At 53.8% G+C, this 20,007-nt stretch overlaps 1 long non-coding RNA gene across 2 annotated transcripts in view; it reads right to left on the bottom strand.

Moving 5' to 3' along the window:
• Window positions 1–490: 490 nt before the first annotated feature.
• LOC141370941 (uncharacterized) overlaps window positions 491–20,007 on the bottom strand; it is a 33,922-nt gene continuing 14,405 nt past the window's right edge. The window contains exons 3-4 of one of the 2 annotated variants that reach the window (XR_012375445.1): window positions 18,041–18,182; window positions 491–584 (exon numbers count right to left, since the gene is read on the bottom strand). This is a non-coding gene — a long non-coding RNA (uncharacterized lncRNA). Of the gene's footprint in view, window positions 585–17,918; window positions 18,183–20,007 lie in introns of those variants that run through there. The other variant, XR_012375444.1, reaches the window with a different exon arrangement.

The following is a 20,007-nucleotide window of genomic DNA, read 5'->3' as shown; positions in this document are numbered from 1 at the left end:
AAATGTGGAAAATCAAACCACACCGTCCCTGAGTTTGCAGGACTACAGCCTCCTGCACCACAGCGGGCACCCTGCTCAACCCCAAGTGTCCTGGGCAGTCTGCTCTGGACACCGCCCCAAAGACAGAGCTTTACCTTGCTGGCCCGCGTCGCTGGGACAGATTTCTGAGCTCAGCTCCGACAAGAATTAAATTTATGGCAGAGTTTATTTAAAGGAGGAAGCAGCAATAAAGTGCGGCACCCAGGGAGTGATGAGCGAGAGCCCTGCGGGAGACACTAAACAGGTACTGACAAATGGGACTTTTTATTTAAAATTCCCCCACGGACAGAGCGGACAGCGGGGCAGGCCAGACGCCCCTTGGAGGAGATGAAGAGTCCATTTCCTTCCTCTAGATAAACATGCCAGCAGCCAGATCCTTCCGTGATGATAAATGGCTTCCTCCTGCCACCAGTGTGGGGTCACGCCTCCCGCTGGCCGGAACCGGCGACCCATCCGAAGCCCCGGGCAGGGCAGCTGCAGGAAGGTGCTCCCGCACCAGGATGCAGCAGCTGCAGAAGTAAGGAGCTCCTGGGACAGGCTGGGTCCTAGAAGGAAGGGAGCCAGGGTGGGATTGGTAGGGGCGTCCTACACCCCAGGAACACGGGCTGGCATTGGATGAAGCCTGAGTACCCCGTCTGGTGGGAGGATGGTCACCCCACGTCATACAAGCATCTCTGCCCAGCCCAGGGCTGTTGCAGGAGGAAACTGGTCTGATGGATCAGCGGGACCGGAGCAATCCCCCCAACAGCGCTTTCAAACAAAGTCCAAACGAAGTTATTTATAAAAGGCCAATTGCTGGCGCATGCACCTCCTGGAGCTGGAGGAGAGAAGGGAGGCGGGACCCCGGCTTGTGGCCCGCAGGGCTCCATCTGCTGCTTCCAGCCTCCTGAGCATCTGAGATGCATTTGTGGTTTCCTGCTCCAGAGGCTCACCTGGGGGTGGGCAGAAAACAGGACGAAGGCCTGGGACTTAAGGCAGCCCCCTGCCCCCAGGCCAGAGTCCTACCTGTGTGCCCTCACCTCCCACAGGAAGCGGTCTCCTCCCCTCTCCCACCCTCCAGGGCAGCCCCTGTTGTGCAGCGAGGAAGGGGCAGGGGTGTGGGAAGCCACGGGAGGTGTGGACACACGCTACCAAGTGATGACCCGTGGAAGCAGCCAGACTCAGAGGGCCACAGAGAGCATGATCCTATTTACACAAAATGCTCAGAGTAGGGAAATCCACAGAGACGAATGCAGATCCATGGTGGCCAGAGTTTAGAGGTGGGGTGGGGGTTGTAATCGCTTAATGGGCACAGAGTTCCTTTTTGGGGTGATAGAACATTTTAGAATTTGACAGAGCTGGTGGAGGCATAGCGGTGGGAATGTACCAGATGCGCCCGAATTGTTCACCTTATCATGGTTCGTGTTATGCCGTGTGAATATCACATCCATTTTTTTAAAGGTGCGAGTGGGGATCAGCAGGGCCTGCATGAGGACAGCTGCTCCTCGGCCCCGGCAGGTGGAAGAGAGGTGCTCCCCAGGGCAGCGCCCTCGATCGTCCACGCTGTAGGCCCCAGAGTGGAGGTACATACCCCCACTATGTAGGGGTAACCGGGCCAAATAACTGGACCTCAGGGGCCCTCGGTCTCCACATCCCTCAAATGGAATCCACAAAGACACAATGACAGAAAGCCCGTGGCCAGGCCCAGGGCAGAGCCTGTCACGCACCCGGTGGTGACCAGCAGCATTGGTCCTGGGTGATGTTTCGGACTGGGGTACCTATGTTACCCTCCCTGCCAGCTGGCCAGGGGTGTGTCTGGCTCACCTGACTCCCCCCTGCAGCCAGGCTACCCAAATTCCAGGCCATGGACTGACTGTCAGCACCTTGTGAAAACACCTGCTAAAAATCCAGATTCCTCAGCACTCCTGCCAGACATTCAGCATCAGGGCAACTATGATGGGGCCTGGAGATCTGCATTTGGGTAAGTGCCTCTTGCAAGTCGAATGCACAGCTGGGTTCAAGAACGTTCTGCCTTCCGACCCTGCAGGAGGGGTTGGCAGGGAACTGGAGGACCCGAGGTGTTTGCTTGGGCTTTGGTTGTGCGAACAGCCTGCCCTCTGTCGCCTGGGCTGGCTGCAGGTGGACCAGACCTCAAAGAGATCCTTTGAAGATCGCTTTCACTTTCTTCACACCCAGCAGGACCCCCAGTCCTTCCCCAACAGGGAATGATGCTCCTGGAGATCCGGGGTTTAAAAAAAAAATGCTCTTTAAAAAAATTTTTTTTTTTTTTTTTTTTTTTTAAATAGGGAAGGAATGTTTGGAGCCTCCCCACAAAGGAATAATAAGATTAAGGGATTTAGAGGAGGCTGCTGGTGACATATACACATACTGCCCTGAAAGAAAAATCTCTTACTCATGGAGAGCCAACGACGTGGGGAGCCCCGTGAGGTCTGAGCTTACCCTGGCAGCCTCATTCGGGGATTCCAAAGTCAGCTCTGATGTGACAGCGATGACCTCGACTACGGTTCACCCAGGCCAGGCCATCCCCGGCCCTTCACACCCCCTCCTTGCTGCCCCCAGCAGTGGCAGGAGGTAAAGCAGCGATAGCTAAAACTGAGCCAGGCCGTTCAACCAGCTCTGACTTCTCTCCTCCTGGACACACAGCAGGTCCGCACACCCCAGCCTCACTTGCACTTAGTGTGGCCGTGGCCTGTGGGTGGAAACGGCCCAGGCCTGGCCTGTTGGCTCCTCTGCAGGGGATTCTGGAGGAAGATTCTGAAGGCCCAAGAGGGTCACAAGCCGGAAGGAGCCTGGATCCCCGAATGACCTCCTGGAGTAGACTCTACCTGCTGTTCCCAATGCTGGCCTGCATTGAATTGGGATGTAAGTAAGAAATAAGCCTTTAATGTGCAAAGCCACAGACATTTGGGTGATGAATGGCAAGGGTTGTCTCATTGCTGTGAGCTGATGGTCATGGCCACAATCAGCCAAGCTCTCCTCGGACAAACAAAGCCCTGCATTGCCAGAGGCAGGGGCACGTCGATGGTCCAAGGTCACCACCAAGACCCAGGGAGGCTGGCCCCAGAGCCCCTGACTTTGACCCCTCATTGGAGGAGAAATCGAGACTCAGAAAGATCAAAGGAACACCCCGGGTTGCCAGCCGGTAATTCTGGGGAAGCAGGGACTTGAACGACCATCTTCGCCTCCAGAGCCCACGCTCCGTGACCACTTTGCCATTCTGGCAAATTGGAGGAGTAGCTGTGAGCACCCCCAGCCCCGTGCACCCCGTGGGAGCCAGCCTCCATCCTCCCCAGCCTGGGGTCTCTTGGGGACAACCCCACTCCCACACAGCCGGCTCGCTCCCGGGTCCATGCCTGGTCCGTGCAGTAGGGCTTGCTGTCAGACCCCCCAGGGCCACTGCCCCTGCCCCGTCCAGGGCATCCTGGTCGCACGTCTCAGACACCAGCTGGGGCCGGCTTACTCGAAGGGGGCGTTTGTTGGATGGAGACTCAGGAGCCTGGGATCCAGCCCCTGGTGGACTCTGCTCATCCAGGCCCTGCGTCTCCTGCTGGCCACCTGCCTGGCCTCTCTCCACATAGCAGCTGCACACACCTGATCCCAACCTCACAGCATGTCTGCTCGGAACTTTCTTCCCAGGTTCCTCCAGGCACCAAGCGGCCTCGGCTCTGTCACCTCCAAGAGGCCTCCCGACACCCCACCGCGTGATCCAGCCCCTCATCCGCATCAGCTCTGCCACCCCCTGCCCTCCCTCCTGGCTCATCATCTGTCTACTTGTCTGTGGTGCCCCTTCCCCGCATATGTGAGCCCTTCAAAGCCAGGAGCCTCGTGGCCCTGACACAGAGGAGCGGGTGCTCAGCATCCATCGTCTGAAAGAACGAGCCGTTCAAGTGAACACGGTTTCCTTTACCCTTGTCCCTTTCCCCCTGTGGTACAGGGCCTGGGAGCGGGGCTCTGGGCACGCCACGCACACAGAGGGTTCCGGGTCACGCCATGGTTAGGGGCCACAGCAGAAGGCAACGCTGGGCAGGCTCCAGGCTCTCTGGATGTGGCCTTGTGGTCCAGCAGAGGCCCCCACGAGGCTGGTTCTTGAGCCACGGGCGTGCCTCTAAGGATGATCTCTGATGGCCTGAAGCCTTCATCAAATGCCTAATCACTCTCTGTGGCTTCATATGTTATTTTATGCTACCCTCAGGATGGTGGCAGGATTGGGGTTCCAGACAGAAAAAGAAGGCCCTGCCTGACCTCTCAGGGCCCCTGCCACGTCTAGTCCTCACGTTGAGCAGAAACAAGGCTGTTAGCACCCAGACACCCAGAGTCTCCCGGGTCCCGAGGAGGCAGGCAGATCTTCTCTGTACAGGCCCTTGTCCCTGGGAGCCCTTCCTTGTCACCCAGAACCTGGGGAACTGTCTCTTCCTCTGGGGGACTGTCTCCACGGGTCTCCCTGTCATCCGCCACCCTCTGGGCTCGCTGACCCTCCGCTCTCACCCGGGCCTGCCTCCATGGGGTCCCCTCCGCCCACAGCTCCACAGGGTGGCCTCCCTCCCAGCCACCCGGTCTGGGCTTAAGTGTCACCCCTCGGAGACGCCACCGCAACACCCTTTCCTCCTGGACATGTCCCTGCTCTTCTCCACCTCTGCCTCTCACATCATACCCTGCTGCACACTTGTCTCCTGTTTACTTGTGGACAGAATTCTGAATGGGGTCCTAGTGGGTTGACCCCCCCAAGAACTGTCCCCATGCTAATCCCCATAACCTGTGGGTGAGGCCTTATGGGGGAAAAGGTCTTTGCAGGTGTGATTAAACTAAGAACATAGAGATAAGGCCCCCCCCCCCGATGGTGCTAAATCCAAGGACTGTGTCCTTAGAAGGGAAAGGAGAAGGGGACACAGGAGGGGCCATGTGACCCCGGAGGCAGAGGCTGGAGGGACGCTCACAGCCCAGGGCCCCAGAGGCTGGAAGAGGCAGCAAGGACCCTCCCTGGAGCCTCCAGAGGGAACACGGCCCTGTCCACACCTTGATCTCAGACCTCTGGCCTCCAGATGGGGAGGGAGGCAATTCGTGTTGTTGTGAGCTCCCTGTCTGTGCCCACTCGATGCAGCCACCCCAGGACTCTGATACGGAGCTGTACCCACTCTTTCAAAATGGTGGCCCCAGCCCCTCCCTCCCTGTGGGGTTGAGTGTGGGGCAGGACTCCCACACGGACCAGACCAGACTGAAGGGAGTCTCCCTGGCACACAGAGTAAGGTTACCCCCCGGCCGGAAGGCACGAGAGAGCCCCAGACCCCTGTGTGTGATGGTAGCTCACGCAGGGGGAGCAGCCTTGAAGGGGAAGGGCGCGCAGCCGTCCGTTGTCTGTCTCCGCACGTTAAACCGAGGCCCACGTGTTGTGTCTCAGTTCCTGGGCCAAGAGGCGGGCGCCGCCCACGGCCTTCTCTGCCTGGGGTCTTAGGCGGCTTAAACAAAGGTGGCAGCCAGACTGACTTCTCAGCTGGCCTCAGGGAGGAACAGCCCCGGATCTCCTTCGAGGTGTCAGCAGAGGTCAGCAGAGGTCACGTTCCGGCTGCTTGCTTCCGCAGACCCAGCGAGGGGCAGTCTCTGACTTCAGGGCAGGCCCCTTTTAAAGGCTTGCCTGATTAGGTCAGGCCCACCCAGGCTCACGCTTGTGATGAACCCAAAGTCGACAGATTAGGGATTTTAATGACATCCGTGAAGGCCCTTCACTTTTGCCCTATCACACTCCACACTCACAGCCGTGATATACTGTCACATTTGCCGTATTCTGTGGGCTACAAGTAGGTCCTGGGATCTACCCAGGCTCAAAGGATGAGAACTACAGAAGAATGTGACTCACTGGGGCCCCCCACCTCTCTCTGTCACCCTAGTGTGTCCACCACATAAAAATTGCTTATTTTGGGGGCGCCTGGGTGGCTCAGTCGTCAAGCATCTGCCTTCGGCTCAGGTCATGATCCCAGGGTCCTGGGATGGAGCCCCGCATCGGGCGCCCTGCTCAGTGGGAAGCCTGCTTCCCCCTCTCCCACTCCCCCTGCTTGTGTTCCCTCTCTCGCTGTCTCTTTCTCTGTCAAATAAATAAAATCTTTAGAAAAAAATGCTTATTTTTGCAAAATTTATTGGAAAAAAGAAACCCCTGTAACCTTGGGAATGCAATGCTCGGGGTGCCTCCCGGGACCCTGGAAGGCACCTGGCTAGAAAAAGCCTCTGAAATCTAACTCATGTTAGCTTCACGGAAAATCTGCCTTTGATAATGTGTCAGGGAGGGGGCATCCATCCAACAGGGCTGTCTGAAGTCAAGAGTTGGGGAAACGAAGTCCTTTCCTGGTGGGACTCCAGGAGGCCGGCCCACTCAAGAAGCCGATTCCAGTGGCAGGTCTCCCTGCTGGCTCCCAGGGGGGCTGCTACCCCGATCTGTTCATTACAGGACCTGGCACATGGAAAGAGCCCAGGGCATGACTACTGTGTATGAGTGAACCCCCAGCGCACCCAGCTTCTGGGGAGCCCTCTCTTCTCCGATTCATACTGGTTTCTGGGTCTGACTGACCCTACACTGTAAGCCCCTTCACCCAGACGCCCAGCAACCAGCTCAAGCCTGACCCCGGCTACACGCGGTTAGATCAGGGACAGCAAAGTAGATGGAGGCGTGGCAGGGTGTTGGGGCTGGCCCAGAATCACGTGGGAAGGGCCCTGGGGCAGAGGTGCCCCCTCTAAGAACGGTGGCTGTGAGGGCTCGGGGTTAGATCCAGGCCCCATGGTTCAGAGAGGGGCTGAGTCACGCATGCCGCATTTTGTATGCAATGGGCTCAACCTCTGTGTGTTTATTTAAATCAGCAAGACACCTGCTTGCCACACTGCGCCTGCCTTCACTGTAGGCGCCACGCTGTGTGGGGGCCGTACCTGACCCTGTGCACCTCAGCTGGGAGGCAGGACACGGGGCTTCTCAACTCAGCCCTGCATTTGCTGCGGACGCCCCTTGGTTTCCTTACTGGCACGGTGCGGGGGTGTGGAGACGGTGTGGAGACCCAGAACTCTCAGTCTGAGCAGTTTGGCAGGGGACAGGAGGTGTCCGATATAGAACTCAGAGTAACCCGGACTTACCGGTGGAGGGTACTGGGCAGCAGGAAGACCCCCATCTGGCCTCCCCCTTACCCATGCCTGAGATCACTGCTCACCAGAATGGTCTATTTCCTAAATGAGACCACATACAAGATGGCCAAAAAACTAGGCCGACAGCACAAAACCCATCTGAAAACTATTGGTTTTGTTGGATTGTTCCTTCTTTCAGCATTTGGGGGAAGGAGGGCTGCTGGCCACCAGCCCTCCGAAGGTCAGCACCCTGGGTCCAGGCACCTTGTCTGGGCCTCCGCAGAGCTGGCCAGCCCCTCCTGGGCATCCGCAACAGGCGACCGTTGCCCCCAGCCTCTGCATGCAGAGCCAGGAGTAGGGCCGGCTGGGGGTGCTGTCCTTCCGAGCTGTGTAATCACATTCTCTTGCTGCCTTCAGAACCCCATCTCTTTCTCTGCAAGATCTCGTGGAGATCAGACGGGGGCGGAAGCAAAGCTGAGAGGCTGAGTAAACATCTCAACTCTGTCTTCAGTTTTGTAGCTTTGCCTGAGGCTTACGACCCTGGGAAGGAACGCTGAAAGCAATGAAGGGTAAAATGTGAGCTATGCAGTATGATACCCATGTCCTAGGCCCACCCCCACTGCATACACCCTCGCACCCCCATTTTCTGGGATGGAACTCCTCCCTTCTGCTCCCAGACCACAGCAACAGCCTGCAGACCTCCCGCCCCCCACCTCCATTCTTGCCCCTTCTAGTCCGTTCCTCACACTGCAGCCAAGAAACGACTGGGGCTTGTTTGGGTCAAGAGCCAGATGCAAAGACAAGGTTGACCCCGAAGAGATCATTGAAGGACACAGCAGGAGGAAGTGTAAAGAGCCTTCGGACCACAGTGCAGGGCTGAACCTACAGAAGGGGAGAGGGACGACCGACTGGGCAGGCTGGGCCACGGATGGCTCCAAGAACGGTGTGGCCCGGAGGACTCTGGAGGAAAAAAGGCAGGTAAAGCAGCTAAATTAATCAAGGCACACATATACAGAATAAGAAATACAAACAGAGAAATATCAACAGAGAAAATGAACAGAACCGCAAGAGTATGCTTTGATCAACTCCATGCAAATAAATTGTAAACTTGGATGAAACTGATTCTAAGAAAATGTAAATTATAAATCTTAACTCCAGAAGAGACAGAAAAAAGAAAATAACCCAATTACCAAATAATAATAATAACAATGAGGTTCTTAAATAGATAGTTCTATTCCATGCCAAAATAGCACCACGCCATGTGACTTCACAAGGAATTCTAACATGATTTTAGGGAACAAGTCATTCCAATGTCATTTTAACTGTTCCCGGGTATGGAAAAAGTAGAAAATTTCAAAAATCTTTAGAAAAAGCTGGTGTGATAGTGATACTGAATTTAATAAAGATAGAACAAATTTTCGAAAACCACAGACCAATCTCTCTTAAGGATATTAATGAAAAAAAAACCTGAAATAGACTATTAGCAAACACTATAAATCCTTATGAATGTAGATGCAAAAACCTTCCAAGAAACACTGGCAAGACAAATCCAGCAACATATAAAAGGATTGTGCACTATGACCATATGACATTTATCCCAGGAATGCCAGGTTGTTTGACATAGGAACATCAATCAATATAATATACCATATTGTTAGAATAGAAGATAAACACTGCAAGTTCATCTTAACAAAACGTAACACTATTTCATGATGAAAACACTCAACAGAGTGCCTGGGTGGCTCCGTTGGTTAAGCGACTGCCTTCGGCTCAGGTCATGATCCTGGAGTCCCGGGATCGAGTCCCGCATCGGGCTCCCTGCTCGGCGGGGAGTCTGCTTCTCCCTCTGACCCTCCCCCCCTCATGCTCTCTCTCTATCTCATTCTCTCTCTCAAATAAATAAATAAAATCTTTAAAAAAAAAAAGAAAACACTCAACAAACTAGGAATAGAAGGAACTTCCTCAATCTTCTAAGAGCAACTATGAAAAATTCAAATCTAACATCAACTTGATGAAAGACTGGATTGTTTCCCCTTGAGATCAGGAACAAGACAAAGATATCTGCTCTCCACACTTAGATTCAACCTTTTACTGGAGGTTCTAGCCAGAGCAATTAGGCAAGGAAAAGAAATATAAGGCATCCCAGTTAGAAGAAGTAAAACTATCTCTATTCACAGATGTCATGTTCTTATATACAGAAAAGAGAAAGGAATCCACACATACAAAAACAAAACAAAGCTATTTGAATTAATAATCTAGTTCATCAATGTGGCAGGAGACCAGATCAATATACAAAAAAAAAAAAAAAACAGTTGTATTTCTACATATCAGAAATGAAAATCTATAAATCAAATTAGGAAAACAACCCCATTTGTAGTAGCAAGAGGAAGAAAATACTTAGGAAGAAATTTAACAGAAGAAGTGTAAGACTTGTATTACACTGAGTGCTATAAAACATTGTGGAAAGGTAAGAAATTAAAGAAGACTTAAATGGTGAAACATTCTGTGTTCATGCATCAGATGATTTAACACTATTAAGAGGAGATATTCCCCTAAATTGATCTACAGATTCAAAGCAATCCCTATCAAAATCCAAGCTGCTTTGTGTTTTTTTTTGTTTGTTTGTTTTTTTGTTTTGTTGTTTTTTTCCTGCAGAAATTAACAAGCTGATCCTACTATTCATAAGGAATAGCCCAACAATCTTCAAAAGAAAAACACAGTTGGAGGACTCACAACTTCCCGATTTCAAACTTGCTACAAAGCTACTGTTATAGGGTAGTGTGGCACTGGCACGAGACAGACTTGGAGATCAATGGAACAGAATAGAGGGTCCAGAGTAAACCCTCACATTTACAGCCACCTGATTTTTGACAAGGGTACCAACGACCACTCAATGGGGAAAGAACAATCTTTTCAACAAATGGTGCTGGGACAACTGGATATCCACGTGTAAAAGAACTCAGTTGGGTCCCTTTCTTACATCACACAGAAAAACTCACTAACCATGGATCATAGCCCTAGATGTCAGAGCTAACATCAGAAAACTCTGGGCGATTCAGTCGGTTAAGCGTCCGGCTCTTGGTCTCAGCTCAGGTCTTGATCTCAGGGTCGTGAGTTCAGGCCAGTGTTGGGCTCCACACTGGGAGTGGAGCCGACTTAAAAAGCAAATAAGTAAAATAAAAATAATAAAATTAAATTAAATTATAAAACTCCTAGAAGAAAATATAGGACTGAATCCTCATGATCCTGGGTTAGGCAAAACTTCTTGGATACAACACCAAAAGCAAGAAAAGAAAAAAAAAATAGAAAACTGGACTTCATCAAAAGCAAAATTATTTGTGTTGCAAACACTGCCATCAAGGAAATGGAAACACAACCGAAAGAATGGGAGAGATTTCTGAAACATAGATCTGATAAGGAACTGGTTTCCAGAATATATAAAGAGCTCTTACAACTCAACAATCACAGACAAAACTCCAATTTAGAAACGGGCAAGGTGTTTGGGTAGACATTTCTCCTAAGAAGATGTACAAATGGTCAGTAGGCAGATGAAAAGACGCTTGATATCATGGGTCTTTAGAGAAATGCTAACTAAAACCACGGTGAGAAACAATGCACACTAGAGCACTAGATGGCTCAAATTACAAAAACAGACAGTAACAAGCAAAGGTGAGATGTAGTGAAGCTGGAAAGCCTCATCCACTGCTGGTGGGGATGCAAAAGGATGTAGGTGCTTTGGAAAACAGTTGGGCAGTTCCTCCAAACGCTAAACATAGAGTTACCATAGGATCCAGCACTTCCATCGCCCAAGAGAAATGAAACATGCCTATGCAAAAACTTATGCATGCATGTTCATAACAGCATTATTCACCACAGCCCCATACCGGGAACAACCCAAGTGTGCATCAGCTGGTAAAACAGGGCATTATCCAAGGAAGGGAGTGTTGATCTATGTTACTGTACAGATAAAATTCAGCATAATCATGCCAAGTGAGAGGAGCCAGCAGCAAAAGACCACAGATGGTATGATTCCATTTGATCCAGAATCTCGATGAAGTCAGAAATCTACAGAGCTACAGAGTAGATTAAAGGGTGTCTGTGGTTGGGGGTACGGTAGAAATAGAGAACGACTACGAATTGGGGCCAAGTTTCCCTTTGGGTTTATGAAAATATTCTAAAATTGGATGGTGGTTACTTTGTACAACGCTGTGAATATACACTATTAAGTGGGTGAATTTTGTGGTATTTTAATTCTCTCTTTAAAAAGCCATGAAAAGAAAAAAAGGAAAGGAGAAAGAAAACAGAGATCTAAAAAAAAATCTGTTGGAGTAACAAGGCCTTCTTAAATATGAAAAAAAAAAAATCCATGAGAAAGAGCCAGCTGACTATAAAGTCGACCCTATAAAAATTGTAATCTTTTAATGGCAAATGCCACAATGTCAAAAGAAAATAACTAAAATATGTGTCATTCATATAACAGATTAAGAGCTAATTTCCTTAAGGAATAAGTAGCATTTACAAATCAATAAAAAAAAGGTACTAATCGATCTAGGATAGGTTTTGCAGTAACAAAACAACCCCCAAACTGTCGAGGCTTGAAACTACAATGGTTCATTTCTAGCTGATAGTATACGTCCCTCTAGGGGCTGTGGACATCCTGGGCTCGTCAGACTTACTCGGGGACCATTTCAAATGTGGCCGGTCTGCCATGCCCGCCAGAAAATGCCTCAAACTGGTCATTAGATGCCCATCCTGGTGGTGACATGCGAACTACCCTTTATACAGCACGGGGTCCGGTACCAGCCACGTGGCTACCGCATTCCCAGACGGGACACGCACCGCAGCTGTCCGGCAAACAGCACTAATGGTGGGGGTGCCCGTGAGACCTTGTTGGTCCTTGGGTCCTCTTGTGTCCGTGACCTCGGTTGGAACACTTCCCACCACTCCTCGGGGGAAGGCCAACTGCCCGACGGGGACACGGGCAAAGGGTGGGCACAGAGGCTGCATGGAGAAGGAATTGAAATTCTTCCTCCACATGTGGAAATTCTTCACCGCAAACGAAAGCGGAGAATTGCAGAGGAAATCCACACATCTTCACCGATCAAAAATTCAAAAGGTGGCTCGCACACAGCACCGGGGACTATTCGGACACATTCATCACCGTTCAGACTCTAGGTCTGCCTCCACAGGGCCCATCGGACAGTATGTGTCCCCCTGTGACAGGAACTTACACTTTTTCTTCCTCCCTCCCTCCCTTCCTTCTTTCTTTTTCTTTTTTTCCCTTTTGCATTATCCCCAGATCTCTTTGAAGTAAGGGCTTCAGTTATTAAAACACTTCAGTTGTTAAGTTATTAAATAATAAATAAGTATTAAGTTATTAAATAACAGTAAAAGAACAATCGTAGCAATGCCGTAATCGTCGTCATTATTAAAAGTACACGTAACTCGTTTTTCCCCCAACAAATATTGGGTGCCCCCTCTGCCCTAGTTTTCGGCACCTTTCACTCCTTTTTCTCTGCAGGCGCCGTGCCCCCTGCCCACCCCTCCACCCCACTTCCCAGCGAGGGAGCAGCTGGGGGAGGCACAGTGGGGGTGGGGGCCCTGGTCCCTCTGTGGACACGTGGTTCTACAGAGAAGATGCAGACTCGCCCAGCCCGGCAGCCTCCCAATGCCCAGGGGTATGTTGGAAATTTAGAGTTCACGTTCCTGAAAAGTCAGTCCATCTGTTTTTAGGCCCCTCTGCCCCAGGATCGACTTTTGGAAATTCTGAACAACCATCCTCCCAGCTTCAAAATAGCCAAGTTCTCTCAAATGCCATAAAACTCAACGTAAACAACTTTGCAACTCTAGCCATGGGTGTCCGGGTTACCCGAGAGGTTGCTAGGATATTATCTCTGCTGGGAAGTTTATCCGCCAAGTTTGAAGACCAACAGAGTGCTTTTGTAGCAAAGAGGACGTATTTGTAAGGAACGAGCGCCCCATCCTCCCAGCTGGGCTCCCCGGGGGGAGTCTGGCCTTCTGGGTGCCTGCAGAAGGATGTGGCAGGCGTGGCTGCCCGGACCAGGGTCTGCCTGGCAGCAGGATCTTGGGGGAGCAGCTGTAGCTGTCCCCTTGGGCTGCCCCCTCCGTGTCCTGCGTTCTCAGAATGGGTCACCCAGCCCCGGGAGAGCCTGCAGGACGGCCATGACCAGGGCGCTGGCTGCATTTCCACCCACCAGGACAGCAATCCCAGGATCTGCCATTTCTCTCCTATTGAAAGCCCACATTGATGGCCTGGTTGCCATCAGCATTCTTCCCCAAGAGATAGTGAAATAAAAAAGCTGATGAATGTGCTCTGGGGATCCAGGGGGCCTAAGGAGGGACAAGGGTGCCCAACAGAGTCACCCGCGCCCAAGCTGGGCCTGATCCTGAGGCCCCCGGGGAGGGGGACTTCTTGTCTTCCAGCTTCTCAGCTCCGACAGATGGGTGTTAACCCATTGGGGGATCGCTCCTCAGGGCTTGGCACGTGCTATGTGCTATGCCCTTGGCCTGGTTTGTCCTGACCCACCCCAAAGCTGCATCCATGAGGCAGATCCAGCTCCTTGTTTAGGAGACCATTACCCCCACGACAGCAAGAACCACCTGAAGCCGTAGCTTCTCCTGGATACATCTCTCCCCGGTGATAGGAGCCATTCCCGCTTACATTTCAATTCCTGCTCCCCACTGTATTCCTAAAGCACAGCCCAGTGTACGCTTTATTATTTTTATTAAAATCTTTATTAAAAATCTTTATTAAAATGGAAAAATAGTGGGCCAGTGCTCTTAGCCCTAAGGGGCCAGGGTGAGTGCCAGAGTCCCCAGGACCACAGGAATCCCAACATCACCCCAGCACTGAGGCTGGGCTGGGCTTCCCCCGGGGAAGGCATCCTCTCCTCGGCACTATTGACATTTGGGGCCAGAGTATTCTTTGCAGGAGACACCTGTCATGTGCACCACAGGATATCAAGCAGAACCCATGTCTTTCACCCACTAGATGCCAACGGCACCCACACTCCCAGCCAAAGCTGTCTCCTGACACCGCCAAGTGGCCCCCTGGGGGGCAAAATCATTGCCCCTGTGGCCCCACGGAGCATCACCGCCCCCGGGCAGCCCACCTGTCCTCTGGGAGGCCCACAGGAAGCAGGCAAGTGTCTGTCCTAGTGTCGAGCTTGGCCTCCCCCTGCCCGGGGCCGTAGCTTGGTGCCTCTACTCAGCTCAACAAGGAAGGATGCGCTGTGTCTGGGGCGTGGATCCTGGCCCTGACCCACCCACCCGGGACCTCAGGCCTCCCTCCACGGGCCTTTGAAGGGATTGCTCAGACAGAATGTCTCAGAAAATAAAAGATCTTTACTGCAAAGAGGTGTGGAGGAGGCAGAGCAGGGCTGGCTCCTCAGTTAAAACCACGGCAGCGTCAGCCCCGGGACCACCGGGGGGCAGCGTCAGTGGACTTGTGGTGGGAAAGCGGCAACTTCCTCCCAGGTCCAGATCCACACAGACAAGACCCCTGAGAAACCTGCAGGGCAAAGTCAGCGCAGTTGGAGTGCGATGCCGCAGGCCAGGCCGGGGCAGCTCCAGGCCGGGGACAAGAACCAGCCGGGCACCTGCCGTATGGAGGTATCCGAGGAGGGAAGGTGCTCTACACACATCGCAAACCTGGCCGCGTCTTCTCTCCACACCCACACGGCTCCTCACCCTGGCTTCCTCCGCTGACCTCCACTCCGACCTCTCCAATCCAAGCTCCACCCCAAAAGCAAACCAGCCTCGCCCTGGTGGGCGATCTGTGGCGGACGGCATCCCTGGGCCTCCCCGGCAGGGACCCATTCATGCAGCCTGCCGCCTGGCACCAGGGACCGGCCTGCCGCCACGAGTCCTGGATGCCCGGTATTACCAGTCCGGGTGCTTTCTGGATCAGTGTCAGTCTGCCCATCAGACCTGAACCCCCAGGAGGGCAGGTCTGAGTATGCTTTGGCTCCCGTGTGCACTAACAACACCCAAGAGTAGGCAGGACGCCATAGTGACTTGGTAGAGACCTGAATGAATGCAACCCACACCGACAAGGGCGGTCCCTCCTCCCAGGACAGAGGGCCAGATTCCAGACTGCGTGTGGCTGGCAAGTGAGGCACCACCCAGCCCCCTGCCACCGGCCCCTCCAGCGGCTTCTACCCTCAGTGAGGCCGGCCGGCCGTCGGCCTGTAGAGACCTCTAGAGTCTCAGAGGGCAGCAGCCGATCAGCAGCCTAATGGCTTCCAGGCGACCCAGGCCTTGAAGCTACATAGGACCTACCCCCGCAGAAGGACAGGCCACTGCGAGAGTCTAGGCACCGTGAGAAGCGAGGCCGTCCAGCGATCGTGCAAGGGGAGAGCTTCGCAGGTGAAGTCCCTACTGGGCGTGCGGTCCGTGGAAACGGCAGTGGGGAGGGGACGTGCCCCCACCCCCCGCACACGCCAAGGGCGAGGATCGCAGAACGCTTGCTCCGCCAGGAGCCCCTCCCGCCGCCCACGGGGACCGGAGCAGAGGGTGGTGGGGGTCTGCGGCAGAGCGGGCCCTGTGGCCGCCCCGGCCGGTTCCCACGCCGCCTCCTCCCTGCGGTGGAGTGACTGGGTCCCAGGAGGGAGGCTATTACAGGGACTGACCCCGGCCAAACCCGGAAGCCAGCGCTGGGAGTCTCTCCAGGCCTGGCCCTGGGAGAGCAACAGCGGAAGACTCCCGCGGAGAGCTCGGGAGACATCCCCCGAGGAGGCCACTCTGCACCACCAGGCGGCTAGGGGGCCTCCTTCAGGCCCACAAGGGGCTCTTCTCTGGGTCTTGACTTCAGGACTCCGAAGGCCCTCCCGCTTTCACACCTTCGGGCCTGTCACTAAAAGAGAGAAACTCATTTCCCATCAGGGCCTCGTTATCTGAAGGTGGGGACCAGGTGAGAGCCTTCCGGGATCTTCCAGCCTCAGCAAAGGGGTGAGTGAGTACACAGCATGAGCAGGTGGAAGATTAAAATCCATCCTGGTAGACGGGACTCATCGCACACTGAACGCGAAGATGCTTGGTCACGATTACTTGGAGCATTTCACCCTCCTGACAAACAAGCGTTTCCCTAGAAATACCGACTCCCTGTTGATAAAGCTGTCGGCGCCTCACGTGCAAACACGGCCCCTTCTTTTAATGCCCTCCCCAGGAGGCTGAGGTGGGTGGACAGGGCAGGACAGCACATGCCCGAGCCACGGCAGCGCCTGGGACAGAAAAGGCTAGCAGGAAGACCCCAGACCTCAGCTAAGCTGCACAGGGTTCAAAGAAAGGCCCCCGGTCGAGGTGGGAGGAGGGGCTGGAACTCCGAGGGAAACCGAGGCAGAGGTCCAGCCATCAGACTGGGGTAGGGGTTCATGAAAGTTTGCCACCCTCCAGGGTGCGGGGGGCCAAGGTTCTCGCTGTGCTACCCCATGGCAGCATCAGCCAGCCCATCACCACTGGGGCCAGGGCTCTGGGTCTGGCCTCCTCTGGTCAGAGGGACCTGGGGGTAGGAGAAGACCGAGCCCCCAGACCATAGAGGAATATGCTCTCAGGATGCCTGCCTGCTCTCTGTGGGGCTTCCCGCTCCTGGACCAGAAGGCAGGACCCCTCAGGAAAAGTCTTCTCCAGTGCCCACTGCATCTTCTCCTGGACCACCACCCCCTCTGGCTTCAGGTGTCCCCTCCCAGCCCCCACTGGGATCAGGCTGCCTCCACTCGCCTGCTTTCAGTTTTCACGTAGTAGAAGCCAAGTAGCAAATTAAACCTCCACTAACCACAACTTAGATAGCTGGGTTATTGCCGCCCAGAATGTAACAGCATGAAGCCAACCACCGAACAGTGAGTCATGAGAAAGCAACCTGAGCTAGGGTCCATGGGAGTCATGGAGCTGAGGCACACTCGTGGACTCTGCTACTTCTCTGGGGCTAGCCCTCAAGATGTTGGTCTTTGGCCTCAAGGGGCCTCAGTCAAGAAAGACTCATTTCCCAGTGGACACTAACCAGGGACAGTAGAGATGGCAGGTGCTCAGCAACTATTGAATGGATAGGAGGAAGGAAGATAAGAAGGGAGGGAGGGAGGGTGGAAGGAAGGGCGGGTAGATGGATGGGTGGGTGGATGGATGGTTGGACGGATGGATGGATGGACGGATAGATAGGTGGATGGATAGGTGGATAGGTGGATGGGTGGGTGGAGGGATGGGCAGTGGGTGGATGGAGAGGTAAATGGGTGGGTGAGTGAGTAACCAGGCTCCATGTTTCACAGAGGCTCCAAAGAGGGGAACCCCAATACAGTAGAAAGATGTTGTACAACAGTGATGGACAAAAGACCAATAAAAGTTGTCTGCAGGTGGCAAGATGGCTGTGGTTTTAGTTTCACTCTCCGTGCTCTTCTGTATGTAAGACAACGGGAGCCCTCAGAGCATGCTTGCTCCGTGGCCTTATCAGGAAGGAGGTCTTTCAGTGCAGGGCTTTATCTTTGCTGAGGGGGAGAGAAGAGAAGAGGCACGGAGGAGTTGGGCGGGGAAGGAGAAGCTCAGCTGATGGTCACGAGGAGGGCAGCTGGGAAGGAAGTTGTTTGCTCTGGGGTGAGTGACACCCCACTCTTATGACCTCATCTAGCCCCATCACACCCCAAAGGCCCGACACCATCCATTGGGGGTTAGGCTTCGGCATATGCATTTGTCGGGGCGGGGTGGGGGGGTCGACAAAGACACTCAGCCCACCGCAGAATCTCTCCTCTGTTCCTTTATGAAATGATCCACACAGCCTAAAAATAAAACCACCAAGTTCAGAGTTCATGGAGCCCTCTGTAAAAGCCCCATGCCCATGAGTGCTGCACAAGGGCCCAGCTCCTCGGGGGCACCGTCCCCAGAGAGACATCCGCACCTTGTCCAGTTCTGTCAGATGGAAGAGGCGTCTTTATCTGATTTGTACAAACTTGCCACATAGCTAGAGGCCAACAAGACAGAACCCAGCAGTGTCGACCAGGAGACACCCACACATCCAGAGTCCAGGCTTTCCATATTTCCTGCAATTATAAAAAAAAAAAGAGAGAGAGAGAGAGATGAAAACCCAATGTGGTTTGTGGTCCCCTCAAGGCACATGGAACATTCTGGACTATTCCAGGACATTCTGGAAACCCCAGTCCCTGAGGTTCCAAGCATTATAGTTCATGGAAATAGCCCCGGGCCTCAGCTCATGCTTCTGAGTAATAACGATTCCAGTTGACCCAGGTATTCTTGGCACAGAGAGGCAGCCCTGCCTCACCCCATCCCACGGTTCTCCCTGAGCCGACCAAGCCCAGCCTGGAGGCCTGTGGCAGCCCCACCCAGGCCACATGTCCCCAGCCCTTAGGTGTTTTCCTGATATTCCTGGTGAGGTCTGGTTCTGTGGGTCTGCAGAGGGCCCTGGGCACCTATGTTTTAAAAACTCTCCAGGTGATTCCAACTCCCAGCCAGGGCTGGGCCTCCCTAGGTAGGGCTGCAGGTCCTCCCCAGGTAGGGCTGCAGGTCCTCCCGGCTGCTGGGCCAGCCTCTTCGACTCCTGGTGGGTGTGCATCAGGGGTGAGCAGGGAATCTGAGCCCATACACTGCAGCAGGACCCCCCATCATTTGGACAGTCTGGTTGAGAAGGTCGTCTGGACTTGCTCCAACCCATACCTGCAAACCACCGGAAGGCAGGGGCTGCCCCCCGTTTCCAAGCCCAGGGCTTTCCCCGTAGCTCTGAGCCCCACCATCCCCTGGCATCAGCGCGAAGGGCCCAAGCTCAGGTTGGGCCTGCTTGTCAAGGGGACCCTGAGTCACCAGGTGTGCGCTGAGAACAAAACTGGCTTGGGGAGGGGCCGGAAACTCCCGGGGGGGGGTGGTTAGGCTGGAGGGAAGGAGACACAGGGGGTGCGGCAAGGCTGTCTCCCAACATCTGCAGGGCTGACTCATGGTAAAGAGAGCAGAGGATGGGAGTGGCTGTGATAAGGCACAGATTTTAAACAGTAAGAGAAAGAGCCATTTCCACAGGCTGCACTGAGCGGCCTCTCCAAGGAAGCCTCCGGGAAAGGGCTGGAAGGAAGGACAATGACTCTGCGCGTTCTCACAGGGGACCCGAGAGTGGCTGATAACTGGGACGACAGCTGGTCCTTGGACACCGTGGGAGTCACGGGCACTGCCCCCTTCCCCCATGCAGTCGAAAATTCCTCTATAACTTTTGACTCCCCCAAAACTTAATTACTAACAGCTGGCTATTGACCAGAAGCCGTACGGATAATCCAAACAGCCGATTAATACGCATTCTGTATTTATGTATATTCTATACTGTATCCTTACAATAAAGCAAGCTAGAGAGAATAAAGTGGTATTAAGGAAATCGTAAAGAAGAGAAAATGCATTTCCAGCACCATGCCATATTTACGGGAAAAAATCTGTGTGTAAGTGGGCCCACACTGTTCAAGGGTCACCTGTATGTTCAAAGGTGTGAACAGAGGAAAGGGAAACCAACAGGGGGGAGTGTGCCCGGGGCCCCCCGTAGCTGGCAACAGTGGGGGGGGCCCCATGCCCGACACTGAGGAGGCCAGGGGAGGGGTGACTGTACAGGATGAAGCCATGGCAATGAGGGGCCCCCCCAACGGTGCTGCCCCCTTGGCCAGAAGAACTTGGCCACTGTTATTGCCAGGCTCTCCCATCAGAGAGCAAGGCGCAGGGGGCTGAGCGCAACCCGTGCAAGTCAGCTCCCCAGGGCACAGGGCGGGAGAAGGGCAGAGGGTGGCTCTGAGGGACAGCAGGAAGTTTCTGACCCAGCCCTGACCTGGGACTCTGGAGGGGGACCCTTGCCGCCCCCCAGAAGGGTGTTGGCCTCAGTGA

This window comes from Callorhinus ursinus, unplaced genomic scaffold, assembly GCF_003265705.2.
Source record: "Callorhinus ursinus isolate GAN/ISIS: 27379988/994484 unplaced genomic scaffold, GSC_fseal_2.0 scaffold51, whole genome shotgun sequence".
Lineage (NCBI taxonomy): Eukaryota > Metazoa > Chordata > Mammalia > Carnivora > Otariidae > Callorhinus > Callorhinus ursinus.
The sequence above is the reverse complement of the archived record's forward strand: the minus strand, read 5'-3'. Positions and strand labels throughout refer to the sequence as shown.